Below are 14,670 nucleotides of genomic sequence, written 5' to 3'. Positions count from 1 at the left end.
GTTTTTTAATTTCTTTTTTTTTTTTTTTTTTTTTTTTTTTTTTTTTTTTTTTTGAGACAAAGTCTCACTCTGTCATCCAGGCTGGAGTGCAGTAGTGCTATCTCACCTCACTGCAGCCTCCACCTCCCGGGTTCTAGCGATTCTCCTGCATCAGCCTCCCGAGTAGCTGGGACTATAGGCGTGTACCACCACGCCCGGCTGATTTTGTATTTTTTGCTAGAAACGGGGTTTCACCATATTGGCCAGGCTGGCCTAGAACTCCTGACCTTGTGATCTGCCCGCCTTGGCCTCAGAAAGTGCTGAGATTACAGGTGTGAGCTACCGGGCCTGGCCTTCTTTTTTTTTTTAAGTATTATTAAAAACTTTTATTTTAGATTCAAAGGTATATGTGTCGGTTTGTTATGTAGGTGAACTTGTGTCATAGGGGTTTGTTGCACAGATTATTTCATCACCCAGGTACTAAGCCTAGTACCCAATAGTTTTTTCTCTGATCCTCTCCCTCCTCCCACCCTCCTCCCTCAAGTAGGCCCCAGTGTGTGTTGTTCCCCTCTTTGTGTCCTTGTGTTCTCATCATTTAGCTCCCACTTATAAGTGAGAACATGTGGCATTTGTTTTTCTGTTCCTGTGTTAGTTAGCTAAGGATAATAGCTTCCAGCACCATCCATGTTCCTGCAAAAGATACGATCTCATTCTTTTTTATGGCTGCATGATATTTCATGGTGTATATGTACATTTTCTTTATCCACTCTGTCATTGATGGACATTTAGATAGATTCCATGTCTTTGCTATTTCTAATCGCGCTGCAGTGAACATATGCATGCATGTCTCTTTATGACACAATGATTTATACTCCTTTGGGTATATGTAATGGGATTTTTGAGGCAAATGGTAATTCTGCCTTGAGAAATTGCTACACTGCTTTCCACAATGGTTGAACTAATTTACACTCCCACTAACAGTGTATAAGCATTCCCTTTTCTCCGTAACCTTGCCAGCATCTGTTATGTTTTGACTTTTTAATAATAGCCATTCTGACTGGTGTGAGATGGTACCTCATTGTGGTTTCTCTAATTGCATTTCTCTAATGATAGTGCTATTAAACATTTTTTCAAATGCTTCTTGGCCACTGTGTTAATCAGGGTTCTGTAGAGGGATAGAACTAGTAGGATAGATAGATATAAAGGGGAGTTTGTTAAGGAGTATTAAATTCACACGATCACAAGGTCCCACAATAGGCCGTCTGCAAGCTGAGAAGCAAGGAAGCCAGTCCGAGTCGCAAAGCTGAAGAACTTGAAGCCTGATGTTCAAGGGAAGGAAGCATCCAGCACAGGAGAAAGATGTAGGCTGGGAGGCTAAGCCAGGCTGGACTTTTCACATTTTTCTGCCTGCTTTACGTTCTAGCTGCACTGGTCGCTGACTAGATGGTGCCTGCGAAGATTAAAGGTGAATCTGCCTTTCCCAGCCCACTGACTCCAATGTTAATCTTTGGCAGCACCCTCGCAGACACACCCAGGATCAATACTTTGCATCCTTCAATCCAATCAAGTTGACAGTCAGTATTAACCATCCCAGCCACAAATGTCTCTTCTTTTGAAGAGTGTCTGTTCATGTCCCTTGCCCACTGAGGCTGAGGCTGTTTGATTTTTTTTTTTTTTTTTTTTTTTTTTTTTTTTGAGACGGAGTCTCGCTCTGTCACCCAGGCTGGGGTGCAGTGCTGTTTGATTTTTCTTGTAAATTTGTTTAAATTCCTTATAGGTGCTGGGTATTAGACCCTTTGTCCCTTTGTCAGATGCATAGTTTGCAAATATTTTCTCCCATTCTGTAGTTTGTCTGTGTATTTTAATGATAGTTTCTTTTGCTGTGCAGAAGCTCTTAAGTTTATGTAGAGCCCATTTGTCAATTTTTGCTTTTGTTGCAGTTGCTTTCGGTATCTTCATCATGAAATCTTTTCCAGTTCCTATGTCTTGAATGATATTGCCTAGATTGTTTTCCACAGTTTTTTATAGTTTTGGGTTTTACATTTAAGTCTTTAATCCATTTTGAGTTCATTTTTGTATATGGTATAAGGAAGGCGTCCAGTTTCGGTCTTCTACATGTGGCTAGCCAGTTATCTCAGCATCATTTATTGAATAAGGAATCCTTTCCCCATTGCTTGTTTTTGTCAAATTTGTCAAAGATCAGGTGGTTGTAGGTGTGAGACCTTATTTCTGGGTTTTCTATTCTGTTCCATTAGTCTATGTGTTTTTTCTTGTATTAGTACCATGGTGTTTTGGTTACTGTAGCCCTGTAGTATATTTTGAAGTTGGGTAGAGTGTGATGCCTCCAGCTTTGTTCTTTTTTCTTAGGATTGCCTTGGCTATTTGAGCTCTTTTTTTGGTTCCATATGAATTTTAAAACTTTTTTTTCTAGTTCTGTGAAGAATTTCTTTGGTAGTTTGATAGGAATAGCATTTAATATGTAAATTGCTTTGGGCTGTGTGGCCATTTTAATGATATTGATTCTTTTTATCCAGAGCATGGACTGTTTTTCCATTTGTTTGTGTCATCTCTGATTTCTTTGGCAAATGTTTTGTATATCTCATTGTAGAGATCTTTCGCTTCCCTGGTTAGCTGTATTCCTAGGTATTTTACTCTTTTTGTGGCAATTGTGAAAAGGATTGTGTTCCTAATTTGGCGCTCAGCTTGGCTGTTGTCTGGTGTATAGGAATGCTAGTGATTTTTATGCATTGATTTTATATCCTGAAGCTTTGCTGAAGCTGTTTATCAGCTTAAGGAACTTTTTGAGCTGAGATTGTGTGGTTTTCTCCATACAGAATTACTTCACCTTCAAAGAAGGATAGTTTGACTACCTTTTTTCCTATTTGGATGCCCTTTATTTCTTTCTCTTGCTTGATTGCTCTGACCAGGACTGTATTTGGTACTGTGTTTGAGCAGGAGTGGTGGGAGAGGACTTCCTTGTCTTGTTCCAGTTTTCATGGGGAATCCTTCCAGCTTTTGCCCATTGAGTATAGTGTTGGCTGTGGGTTTGTCATAAATGGCTCTTTTTATTTTGAGGTATGTTCCTTCAACACATGTTATGAATTTCAAGGGCCCTCAGCACTTTTACTTTCCTGGCTTCTTCCTGCATTAAAAATACTTGAAATTATATTTTGCCAACGTATTGCTATAAAGACAAATAATATTAGTATGAAAACATTTTCTTCAACCTAAAAGTTATTTTCTTCTAATTTTAAAAGAAATTAAAACATTTTCACAGACCTCTGAAAATAGTGTGGATCTTAGTTGTACCTACTGTGCCTAATAGATGTTGAATCTGTTAAGATATGCCCACTAAGTATCTGTTGATGGATAGGTGGATGGATGGATGTTATAAAAAAGTTAACTTTAGGAGTAAGAACATGACATAGAAGAGAAATGGGGTATGAGGAAATCCTTTATTGTGCTTTCTTCTATCTATTCACACTGCCCTGAGCTCCCTGTTCTCAGCCATGATGTATGTGATCTCCAGTTCACTTTGAAGGATGGCAGCATTGATGTGAAGCATTGGTGAGAAGCTTCATGTCCCACGTATAAGTCACCACAACACTAATACAAGATTACATTTCCAAATTTAAAATAAAATCAATTTAAGCACACTGACGGAAATATCAAGAATAAATTTCATCTTCTACTACAAACATCACTGCAGATGTCTTAGCATTTGTCATTAGACCATTCTAAAAGATGTTTAGAAAACTACCTTCAGAATCTTGGGGCTTATTATCATAATATTTTTCAGCTGTTGATTAATTGAATATCTAGTCTTATGATCCAATGAGTCACGAATAGAAAGACGCAAGATTGGCAATGGCTCCTACAATATTTCATATTTGTTATTTTCAGAACTTACCAACAAGAGACAATTTATTATAGTATTTTTTGTTGGCGTGACCCTAATTTGCTTTTCTCCACTGTTCTATACAGTTCACAATGGTCAGAATCTAAGATGGAATCCTGAAAATCCTATGCTTTTCAAAATGTATTTTGAGTTCCCTTTAACCTAACACAGAGATGCCAAGTGGCGCATTTAGCAGTAGACTATGCGTGTCCTCAAGCATGGATGGAGTGGCACACTAGAGAGTTTGAGAACGACTCTTAATATTGTCAGAACTAAGTTAACTGAGTTATTATTTTAGAGCAGCAGTAGGCAAACTACAACCTGTGAGCCGAATCTGGCCCACCACCTGTTTTTGTATAGACCAGGAGATAAAATGGTTTCTACATTTTTTCAACGGTTGGAAAAAAAGTCAAAAGAAAAATAATATTTAGTAACATGAAAATTATAAGAAATACAAATTCCAATGGAAGAATAATATTTAGTGACATAAAAATTATGTGAAATTCAAATTCCAGCATACATAAATAAAGTTTAATTTGGAACATAATTAAGTCAATGTATTTATGGATTATGGCAGCTTTCACGCCAAAGAGCAAAGTTGAGTATTTGCAACAGAGATAATGTGGCCCACTAAACCTAAAATATTTACAAATATTCAACGAAATATTATTCTTCCATTGCTCAGGAATTTTTATGCTCCAAGACAGGGGTCAAGTGTTTTCTGTAAAGAGTTAGATTACCTAACTTGCCCAGTCACTCTCAGCAAGTGTCCTACCTGGGATTCAAACCCAAGACCATCTAATGTCAAAGTTTATGCCCTGAACTATGTTATCATAATGACTCCTCAAGCCTTTCTTGGCATTATGGATGTTTGTCACTGGTACTTCCCCTCTGAGAAAAGACTGTGTAAAACTTACTATCTTAGTTTGTTTGTGCTGCTATACATACCACGGACTGGGTGACTCTAACAACAGAAATTTCTCAAAACTCGTGTTGGCAGAATTTTGGGAGATACAAAATTCAGGCATCAGCAGACCCAGTGTTTGGTGAGGGGCTGTGTCCTGGTGGAGAGAGAGGGAGCAAGCTCTCCCCTGTCTTTTATAAGGGCACCAACCTCATCATGAGAGCTCCATCCTCATGATTTAGTTATCTCCCAAAGGCCCCATCTCCAAATACCATCACACTGAGGATCTAGGCTTCAACATATAAATTTTACAGGAATACAAATATTCAGTGCATTGCACTTACTAACTACTGTGTGAAATAATTCTTCCTTAAATTTGCAACTTTCAAGCTTCATATGAGACTTACTCCTGGTGAGTCTGTGTTTATCCAGTCACAGCTTTCTCTGCTGTATGTATTTTAATCTTATCCCCCCTAGGTCTTTTTTCAGGGGAAATGGAGGGTCTCTGCTTTCTGTATATGGAAGTCACCCCTGCTCTTCTTCAAGCCTACTATGATTTGATTTCTTTGAATGCAATGACCAGAATAACACATGATGTTTCTAGGTTCAATAAACTGGCAAGATAGTGACTATTTTCATTTCCCATGCCTTCTTAATGATTCATAACATTTCACTGTTGTTTTAGTTCATCTTCTTGGGGCTACAGAAGCAAAATAGGTAAATGTTTTCAGCTTACAATTTCCCAGTCATGTTCCTGGAGTATAACTTTGCTCAGGACCAAGCATCTTATTATATTGCTCACATTAGTTTTCTCTGAATAGTTTAAATGTCATTTTTTCTGCAGAGTTACAGGTTTTTGGTTCTCATTCTAGAGACAAAGGCACACAAAATAGCATGAGTGTGTGTGTCCCTGCACTGGGAAAGGCTGACCAGTGAGGCAGGAAAAACCTATATTTCTTTAAAAGAAGCAGAACTTCCACATTTTCCCAAGAGTACCAGATATGATCTAATCTCTGACAGACTCTGTTCCTGTGACTCATGACTCTGGATACATCTTGTAACAATCAAGCTTTATCTTAACGTGGATGAGAGTATCTATCATCTGAGCAATGCGGATAAAGCAGATCTTTTTAAAGGCTTCTATGTCTTCCAAAAAAGTAGAAACAATATTTTGATTCAGATATATCTTATGCCTATCTTCTTAAATATATTTTTGCAAAACATATATTTCTGACAGGTTTGTAGGTAAATTTGCATGTAAGCCTCACTATAATTGCCAGTTGGTGGTGGGGGTTTGACCATGACACAGCTCCTGAGAGTACATGTCCAGGCTTTCTAAGGTAATCAGTCTCACGGGCTGTATAATTTGAGATGATGCCATTCATCAACCTGGTTGAGAAAGACTGTAATTCCTGCTTAGCAACTCATCAACACAATGAAAGATTCTATTGATGAGGCTCTTTCTGGACATTCATGCAACTTTTCAAAGTCTTCAGTGTTTTCATGACCTCGCCCTTCTATGATATTCATGTTTATTCTGTCTAGTCAGCTAGTTCCTTTTGTACTAACTTCTCTCAGTCCCTTTTAGAAAACCTAATAAAATTGCACCCACTCTCACTATTTAACACATTTTCCCATACTATATGTGTGGTTTTTTTTTTTATAAAATTAAGTTTAGAAGCCAAGAAAATACTTTTGTGATAAGGGAAACCAAGTGTGTGGTATCCCTTTTGACTATACTGAGCACCTTTCCTCAACCAAGGTAAACATCACACTGTCCTGAGTTCCCAACAACTCGCGGGGGAAAGAAGAGTGGACCCCTTCTGCCTCCATGGAATAAGTATAAATTGTGAAGAATGAATAATTAATTAGGATATTGCTTTAGAACTTATTTTTATAACTATTATAGTAAATGTAAGTATAATCCATATGTGAAGATAAACAAAATACAAACAGAATACGTTTTATTTGCTTAACAAGAATCTATACTATAGAGTAGAATCATGTCTTACCCAGAACATAGACTCTAAAATCAATCTGTAATAAGAGGATCACATATAATCCAATCTTCTCTTGAAAAGAATCAAACACAGTATTCATAGCTTTGGACTTACAACTTTTTGCTATGTGTGCAGGATGGACAGAATATAATAAAGAACACACATGACAAATATGTTTACAGTATTTTATTTCCATGAGGGTAGTTGAATTGAACTCACAATATGCACATATTGTGTGATATTAGGTGACTCCACTATATCTCATCTCTTCTGAATAGTAGTAGTAATGATGATGATGATGATGATGACAATGATTGTGCTAAAATTGTGCATTGTGGTTAGTGGTGGACACTAAAGCCAATGAGATCATCACAGCACTGCTCAGATCTCCTTCCATGTTGTAGGGTCAACCTTAGCCAAGGACACAATGGTGCCAGCTAAGTTCAAAAGTAAACTAATTTAGCATATTTCAGATGTCTCTATATAATAACCAACTCAAACTTTTGGAACATGTGTTCTACTTATTATCTTGCTTTCCATATAAGCAAGTAATTTGCTGATATGAAAATATATGGAAATCACTTGATAATTTCCATGTTTCATTAATGGTCTGAGACGACTCAGCACAGACCTGAAGAAACAGCTTTCTTTGGCATTTCTTCCTGTAACCTCTCCCTGCCATCAAACACTTCCATTGACAAGGAGTGTACCCCAGGGTGGGTCTCATTTGCTGACTTTAGACTTTACTCCATAGCTCAACCTCTCATGTATTTTGTGAGTGGAGATTCCCCACCCACCCTACCGTATGATTGACTATGAGATTGACTCGTAGTCAATCTCCATGAGACAGAGATTAACTAATGTGAGAATTACTAATTCATCCTCCTTATTATTCTTCATTAGATAAGACATAACAAGAAAAATAGTAATTAGGTATTAATGTAATTAGGTATAATTCACATATAGAAGTCAGCTGGATTATATTATCTAGAATGCACAAACTCCGGGCTTGCTGAAAGGCTAGAGAGTGTGACAATGTCACACATTCCTCAGGTGGTCATAATTCCACAAAAGGGGCTTGCTTACTGGGCTTTATAGAACTGGTACAATTTTATCAATAAAATTTCACGTGTTGACAAGCAGTTTATTTAAACTTGGTGTAGATATTGTGTCACAGCATCAGCCAATGTTCTCAGAGGAGGATCCAAAGCATTTCTGGACAATCAAAGCTCAGGGATGGTGGATCAAGGTGTCTGCAAGACCAGGTTTGACCTAAAGCCCAAGGAGCTCACTGGGAGCCCAAAGTGAAAAGAGCCCTGCCATTCCCAGGCTCTAAATGGGTCCTACAGGACAGAGCCTGAAATTGAACTAATGCTTAGTTAAAACAAGAGCAACCAGCCATATCTGAGGCTTGCATCAGGGTAAAGGGGCCATAAAACTGGCAGAGTTTGAAAAAGACAAAGCTTTTAACCCATGTCAAAAATAATTATGTAATGTGAATCTCTAATCTTGTAATTATCTATACTAAATAAAATACTCTAGAACTAGAATTATTTCTAATTTATTTCTAATTATTTCTGTATCTAGAAATAACAGTCTGTGGTCATGAGCTTTCTTTGCATGCCAAATGTGCAGTGAGGTGTTTGTGAGAGGAGAGTTAGGACAAAAGATTATAAATCTCAGGTTTGTGTCCCTTAGAGAAGACTTTCTTGGCCCTGAAAGAATTGTGGAATGTTAGCTATCACCTTGAGAGACTGCCCTAGATAGGGCACTTTTAATACATTAGGGACCCAAGAAACCAGGAAAAATCTTACTTTAGGAGGGTAGGTTGCAGGTAGCCCTTGAAACAAAGAATTTCTACAGTCAATTTTGGACTTTCCCTGTTTTATTAAAATGCAGTATACGTGTGAACTCTTGCCTATTAAAAAAAAAATTCTGAACCACAGAATATAACAATAAAAAGCCAGAAAGAAGAAGGTAAAATGAAACCCTGCATTTTGTCATGTAGTTATTCCGGTTTACAACAACTGGAGAAGAAACAAATTAAAAATTACCAATGCTGCTTAAACATTTTCAAAATTCTTATTAAAAGTTTTTCTCTAGTTTTACATCCTTACTGATACCCCAAATTGACATCATTATTGATAATGTAATGGAACACAAACAGGGAAATATAGTCATGAATATGAAACAGTTGTACCTAAAAATCCAGTCTGAACCATCATAGTTTTATACAGTATGTTCATCAAAATATAATATCACATGTCATAATCTGTCAGATTTTGGAAAGAAAAATACTTTTATCAAATAGCATTAATCCTTCTTTTTCCTGGTTGAAATCTTATTTTGAAGCAATTAATACTTTACATAACTCCCATAATTTGTCAGTTGTTCAGTAGGCCAACAGGAGGGCAAACCCAAAATTCAGACCATAGTGTTGTCTATCATAATCAAAATTAGTTATTTTCTCTAGGAAGTAACCTAATCAAAAATTAACTCGCTATTTTATTTTTAATTGATATGTAATACCTGTACACATTTATGGGGTACATGTGATATTTTGTTACATGCACAGAATGTGTAATGATCAAGTCAGGGTATTTAGAGTACCTATCACCTCAAGTATTTATCATTTTTATGTGTTGGGACTATTTCAAGTCCTTTCCTCTAGCTGTTTTGAAAGATACAATATATTGTTGTTAACTATAATCACCCTACTCTGTTATCAAACATTAGAACTTATTTCTTCTATCTAACTGCATGTTTTTACCCACTGACCAAACTCTACTCATTCCCCCAATCCCCAACACCCTTCCCAGCTTCTCATAGCTATCATTCAGCTCTCAATCTCCATGAGATCAACTTCCGTAGCTCCCACAGATGAGTGAGAACAGGTGATTATGTGATACTTGTTTTTTCTGTGCCAGGCTTATTTCACTTAACATAGTAACCTCCAGTTCTATGTATGTTGCTGCAAATGACATGCGTTTATTATTTTTATGGCCAAATAGCATTCCATTGTGTAAACATATCGCATCTTGTTTATGCATTCACCTGTGGAGAGACACTTAGGTTGATTCCATATATTGACTATTGTGAACAGTTCTGCTATAAACATGGGGGTACAGGTATCTTTCTGATACACTGATTTCTTTTCCTTTGGATAAATATCCAGTAGTGGGATTGCTGGATCATATTATAGTTCTATTTTTAGTTTTTCTGATAAATCTCCATACTGTTTTTTCATAGTGGCTGTACTAGTTCTTATTCCTATCAACAGTGCATAAAAATTCCCCTTTCTCCATATCCTCACTAACATCTGTTATTTTTTGTCTTTTTAATAATAGCCTATTTAACTGGGGTAAGATGATATCTCATTGTGATTTTAATTTGCATTTCCCTGATGATTAGGAATATTGAGTATATTTTCATATACCTGTTGACCATTTCTATGTCTTATTTTGAAAACTGTCTGTTCATGTCTTTTGCCCACTTTTTAATGGGATTGTTTGGTTTCTTATTGTCGAGTTGTTTGACATGACAACTTGTATATTCTGGATATTAGTCCCTGATTGAATGAATAGTTTGCAAATATTTTCTCCCATTCAACAGATTTTATCTTTATTGATTGTTTCCTTTGCTGGTCAGAAGCTTTTTAGTTTAATCAAGTTCCATTTGTCTGTTTTTGTTTTTGATACTTGTGCTTTTGGGGTCTTAGTCATAAAATATTTCCCTAGACCAATGTCCTGAAGTGATTCCCGTATATTTTCTGCTAGTAGTTTTATAGTTTTGGGTCTTACACTTAAGTCTTTAACATATTTTGAGTTGATTTTTGTGTATGGTGAGAAATAGGGGAGCATTCTTCTGCATATGGATATCCAGTTTCCCCAGCACGATTCACTTTTTTAAAAAGACATATTTATTCAGCATCATGTTCAGACAGACTATTACATTTAGCAATCAACAACATGAGTGGAAAAAATCTACATTAAACCCCTTTTGTTGTGATGCTTTGCACTTTCCATAGAACAGAAACATTAAACTGTTATACAATTAGTCACAACTACAGTCCTCAAGTTTTTTTTAATACAGTTGAGTATTGTCTAAAACATGTCCTTTGTGTGTGTGTGTGTGGTAGCTAGGCCCTGCCACCACTGTGCTTGGTGGAGTTCACAAATCTCTCGTAACCTGTAGCTTCCTTGTCACTTCTCTAGCTTTCCTCTACTGATAAGCTTTGTTTCCTGGCAGTAACTAAAATCTTCTTCTAGTGCCATAGCTATTGCTGCTACTGGAACCACCATGGCCACGTTGGTTTTATGGTTTGGCAAAGTACTGGCCTCCACCACCATAGGAACCAGAACTTCTGCCTCCAAAATTTCCTCCCTTCATGGATTCAAAATTTGAAGACTGATGGTTGTAATTGCCAAAATCATTGTAGCTTCTGCCACCTCCAAAATTGCTTCTAACGCTGCCTCTGCCTCCTGCTTTGTTATAGCTGTCATAGGTGCCAGTCCTGCCATAGCCACTGCCCTGGTTTCCATAACCTTATTCACCACTTCTGTAGCCTCTGCTTCCTCCTCCAGAGTAACCAGGGCTTCTTCCTCCATAAGCACCAACATTACAAAATTCATTATAACTGTGCCACCAGAATAACACTGCCATCATATCCACCACCACCACAGCTGCCAATAAGCCAACACAACCATTGAAGTTTCCTCCATGACCAAAATTGTCATTTCCACCAAAAGCACCTTCACAGCTACCATCAAAGTTTCCAAAACCACTGTGACCTCTTTGGCTCCATGAAGCCATCTCTTGCTTTCCTTACTTCCCCATTATATCCATTCACAGTGTGGTGTTTCTGAATGACAGTCTTATCCACAGAGTCATGGTTGTCAAAGGCTACAAAAGCAAAGCGCTTTTTCTTGCCACTGCCTCAGACAGCCATGATTTCAATCATTTAAATTTTCCCATACTGTTCAAAATAATCTCTTAAGTGATGCTCTCCAATGTCTCCTTTAATAACACCAACAAATACCTTTCTCACAGTGAAGTGGGCACCTTGTCTTTGGGAATCTTCGCTTGAGACAACTCCCTTTGTTTCCACAACTCTTCCATCTACCTTGTGTGACCTTTGATTCACGGCTGCATCCACCTCCTCCTGGAGCGCTAGGTGTTTGGATCTCTTGTTACCACACATTCTGTGAGTGTTTCCCATTGCTCACAATGACTCCTCAGACTCATGTTGGTTGTTTCACCAAGCCTTTGATGAAGACCTTCCACAGCTGTTTGGTTTCTTTAGGAGACCCTGACTTAGAGTGGCAGATGGCAGATGGCAGAATTAGACAGATGGCAGTGGAAAGATACTTTCGTGATACTTTTTCCACAGGCAGAAAAGAGTAAGCTAACAAACATATATCTCATTTATTATTTGTTTGTTTTTATAAATTTAAGAAATACAAGTGCAATATTGTTACATGAATTTATTGTGAAGTGGTGAAGTCTGGGCTTTCAGTGTATCCATCACCCAAATAATGTACATTGTACCTGCTAAGTAATTTCTCATCATCTACCCTCTCACACTCTTCCACCCTTCCCAGGTTCCGTTGTCTATCAGTCCATGTATATACATTATTTAGCTTCCATGTATAAGTGAGAACATGCAGTATTTGTCTCTCTGTGTCTGACTTGTTTCACTTAAGATGGTGGCCTCCAATTCTATCCATGTTGCTGCAAAAGACATGATATTTTTTATGGCTGTGTAGTATTCCATTGTGTATATACACCACATTTTCTTTATGCATTCGTCCATTGATGGACACTTAAGTGAGTCCACATCTATGCTATAGTGATTGTAATTTTGTCCCGTGATAAACATGCAAGTGTAGGTATCTTTTTGATATAACGATTTATTTTCTTTTGGGTAGATACCCAGTAGTGGAATTGCTGGACCAAATGGCACTTCTATTTTTAGTTCTTTGATAAATTTCCATAGAGTTTTCCAAAGAGGTTGTACTAATTTACTTTCCCACCAACAGCGACTGGCATTCCCTTTTATCTATATCCTTGTCATCTGTTATTTTTTGTCTTTTTAATAATAGCCATTCTGACTGGTACAAGATGATAGCTCATCATGGTTTTAATTTGCATTTCCCTGATGATTAGTGATGTTGAGCATTTTGTATATGCTTCTTGGCCATTTGTAGTCTTGTTTTGAAAAATATCTATTAATACCCTTTGCCCGGCCGGGCGCGGTGGCTCACGCCTGCAATCCCAGCACTTTGGGAGGCCAAGGCGGGCGGATCACAAGGTCAGGAGATCGAGACCACAGTGAAACCCCGTCTCTACTAAAAATACAAAAACATTAGCCGGGCGCGGTGGCATCTTGGCATCTTTGTTGAAAATCAGTTGGCTGTAAATATGTAAATTCATTTCTAGATTTCCTATTATGTTTCATTGGTCTATGTGTCACCAATACCATGTTATTTTTGTTACTATAGCCTTATAATGATGCCTCCAGATTTGTTCTTTTTTCTGAAGATTGCTTTGGTTATTTGGGTTCTTCGTTTGTTCCATATGAATTTTAGGATTTTTTTTCTATTTCTAAAAATAACATTGGTGTTTTCATAAGAATTGCATGGAACCTGTAGATTGCTTTGGGCAGCATGGCCATTTTAATGATATTAATTCTTCTAATCCATGAGCACGTGATGTCTTTCCATTTGTTTGCATTCTCTTTAATTTATTTCATCATAGTTCACTAGTTTCCATTGTAGAGGTCTTTCACTTCCTTAAATGTATTCCCAAATATTTCATTACTTTATAGCTATTATAAATGGGATCACTTTTTTATTTCTTTTTCAGCTGGCTCAATCTTGGTGTATATTAATGCCGCTTCCTCTATAACCACATGCATTAATACGTCATCTTTAAACTTCAGACGTGATCTAATACTTCAAACCATTTTTAAGTATATAACATCATGGTTTGAAATTGGAATAGTCTTTAACATGGATAGGAGTCATTGGTTAAGTGAACAGATCATTAGACTGAGAGTCAGGTGTCCCACAGTGAGACACCTGCTAAGGTAGAGAGGCACTGTGCAATGGTTAGAAGGTAAGGGGACAGGCAGTCCCGTAAACCTTGCTTTAACCCCTGTCTCCTCCTCTTATTGGCTGTGAGACCTGACAGTTTCACAAGTTAGCTAATTTTTGGTTTTCTCACCCGCTCCCTCCTCTCTTTAGGAAGATGATTAAGGGCCAAACTACGTAGGTTCAATTCAAACCGTCTCCTAACTAAATAACTTTAGGCAAGTATTCACCTTCTCCATGCCTTAGCTTTCTTATCTGTCAGATGAGTAACACTAACCTTATATGATTTATGTGGATTACTTGAGTGAATATTTGTAAAGCACTCAGAACAATGCCTGGTAAGTAGAAAGCATTATGTAAGTGTTTGTTTGCTAAATAAAATAAATACTTCATTGATTTATTTTAACATTTAATTAAGATGAGTTAAATAAGTCACTTACCATTATGTCTGACAAATAGTAAGTAGTCAGTAGGAGATGCCATTACCATTACAGAAGGTGATGTGGTGATCATTGCTAAGCCTTGCCTTACTAGTACACTTTCAATCCTACACTGGGAGAAGTCTGTTTGCTCATTCATAATGAGAGTTCATAACCCTTATGCAGTTTTTCTCCTTATAGGCCATATAATCAAGTAAAACAGTGATGGTAAGGGAAAATTTGTTCACGAAGAGATCCTGTACGGAGTTTAAAAAAAAAAAAAAAAAAAAAAAAGAAGGGTGGTAATATAAAGTTGTAACTGTCAGGACTGTTCAAAGCTGGTGAAAATGTTAGCGAAGAACCAAAACTTTACCTTTAG

General features: G+C 37.3%; 1 pseudogene; it reads right to left on the bottom strand.

Annotated features, from left to right (window-relative positions):
• Positions 1-11,032: 11,032 nt before the first annotated feature.
• On the bottom strand, positions 11,033-14,451 carry LOC108517122 (heterogeneous nuclear ribonucleoprotein A1 pseudogene; annotated as a pseudogene).
• Between the last annotated feature and the right edge of the window lie 219 nt (positions 14,452-14,670).

Source organism: Rhinopithecus bieti, unplaced genomic scaffold, assembly GCF_001698545.2.
Source record: "Rhinopithecus bieti isolate Rb0 unplaced genomic scaffold, ASM169854v2 scaffold_36840, whole genome shotgun sequence".
NCBI lineage: Eukaryota > Metazoa > Chordata > Mammalia > Primates > Cercopithecidae > Rhinopithecus > Rhinopithecus bieti.
Note: the sequence above shows the minus strand (reverse complement) of the source record. Positions and strands in the feature narration are given on the sequence as shown.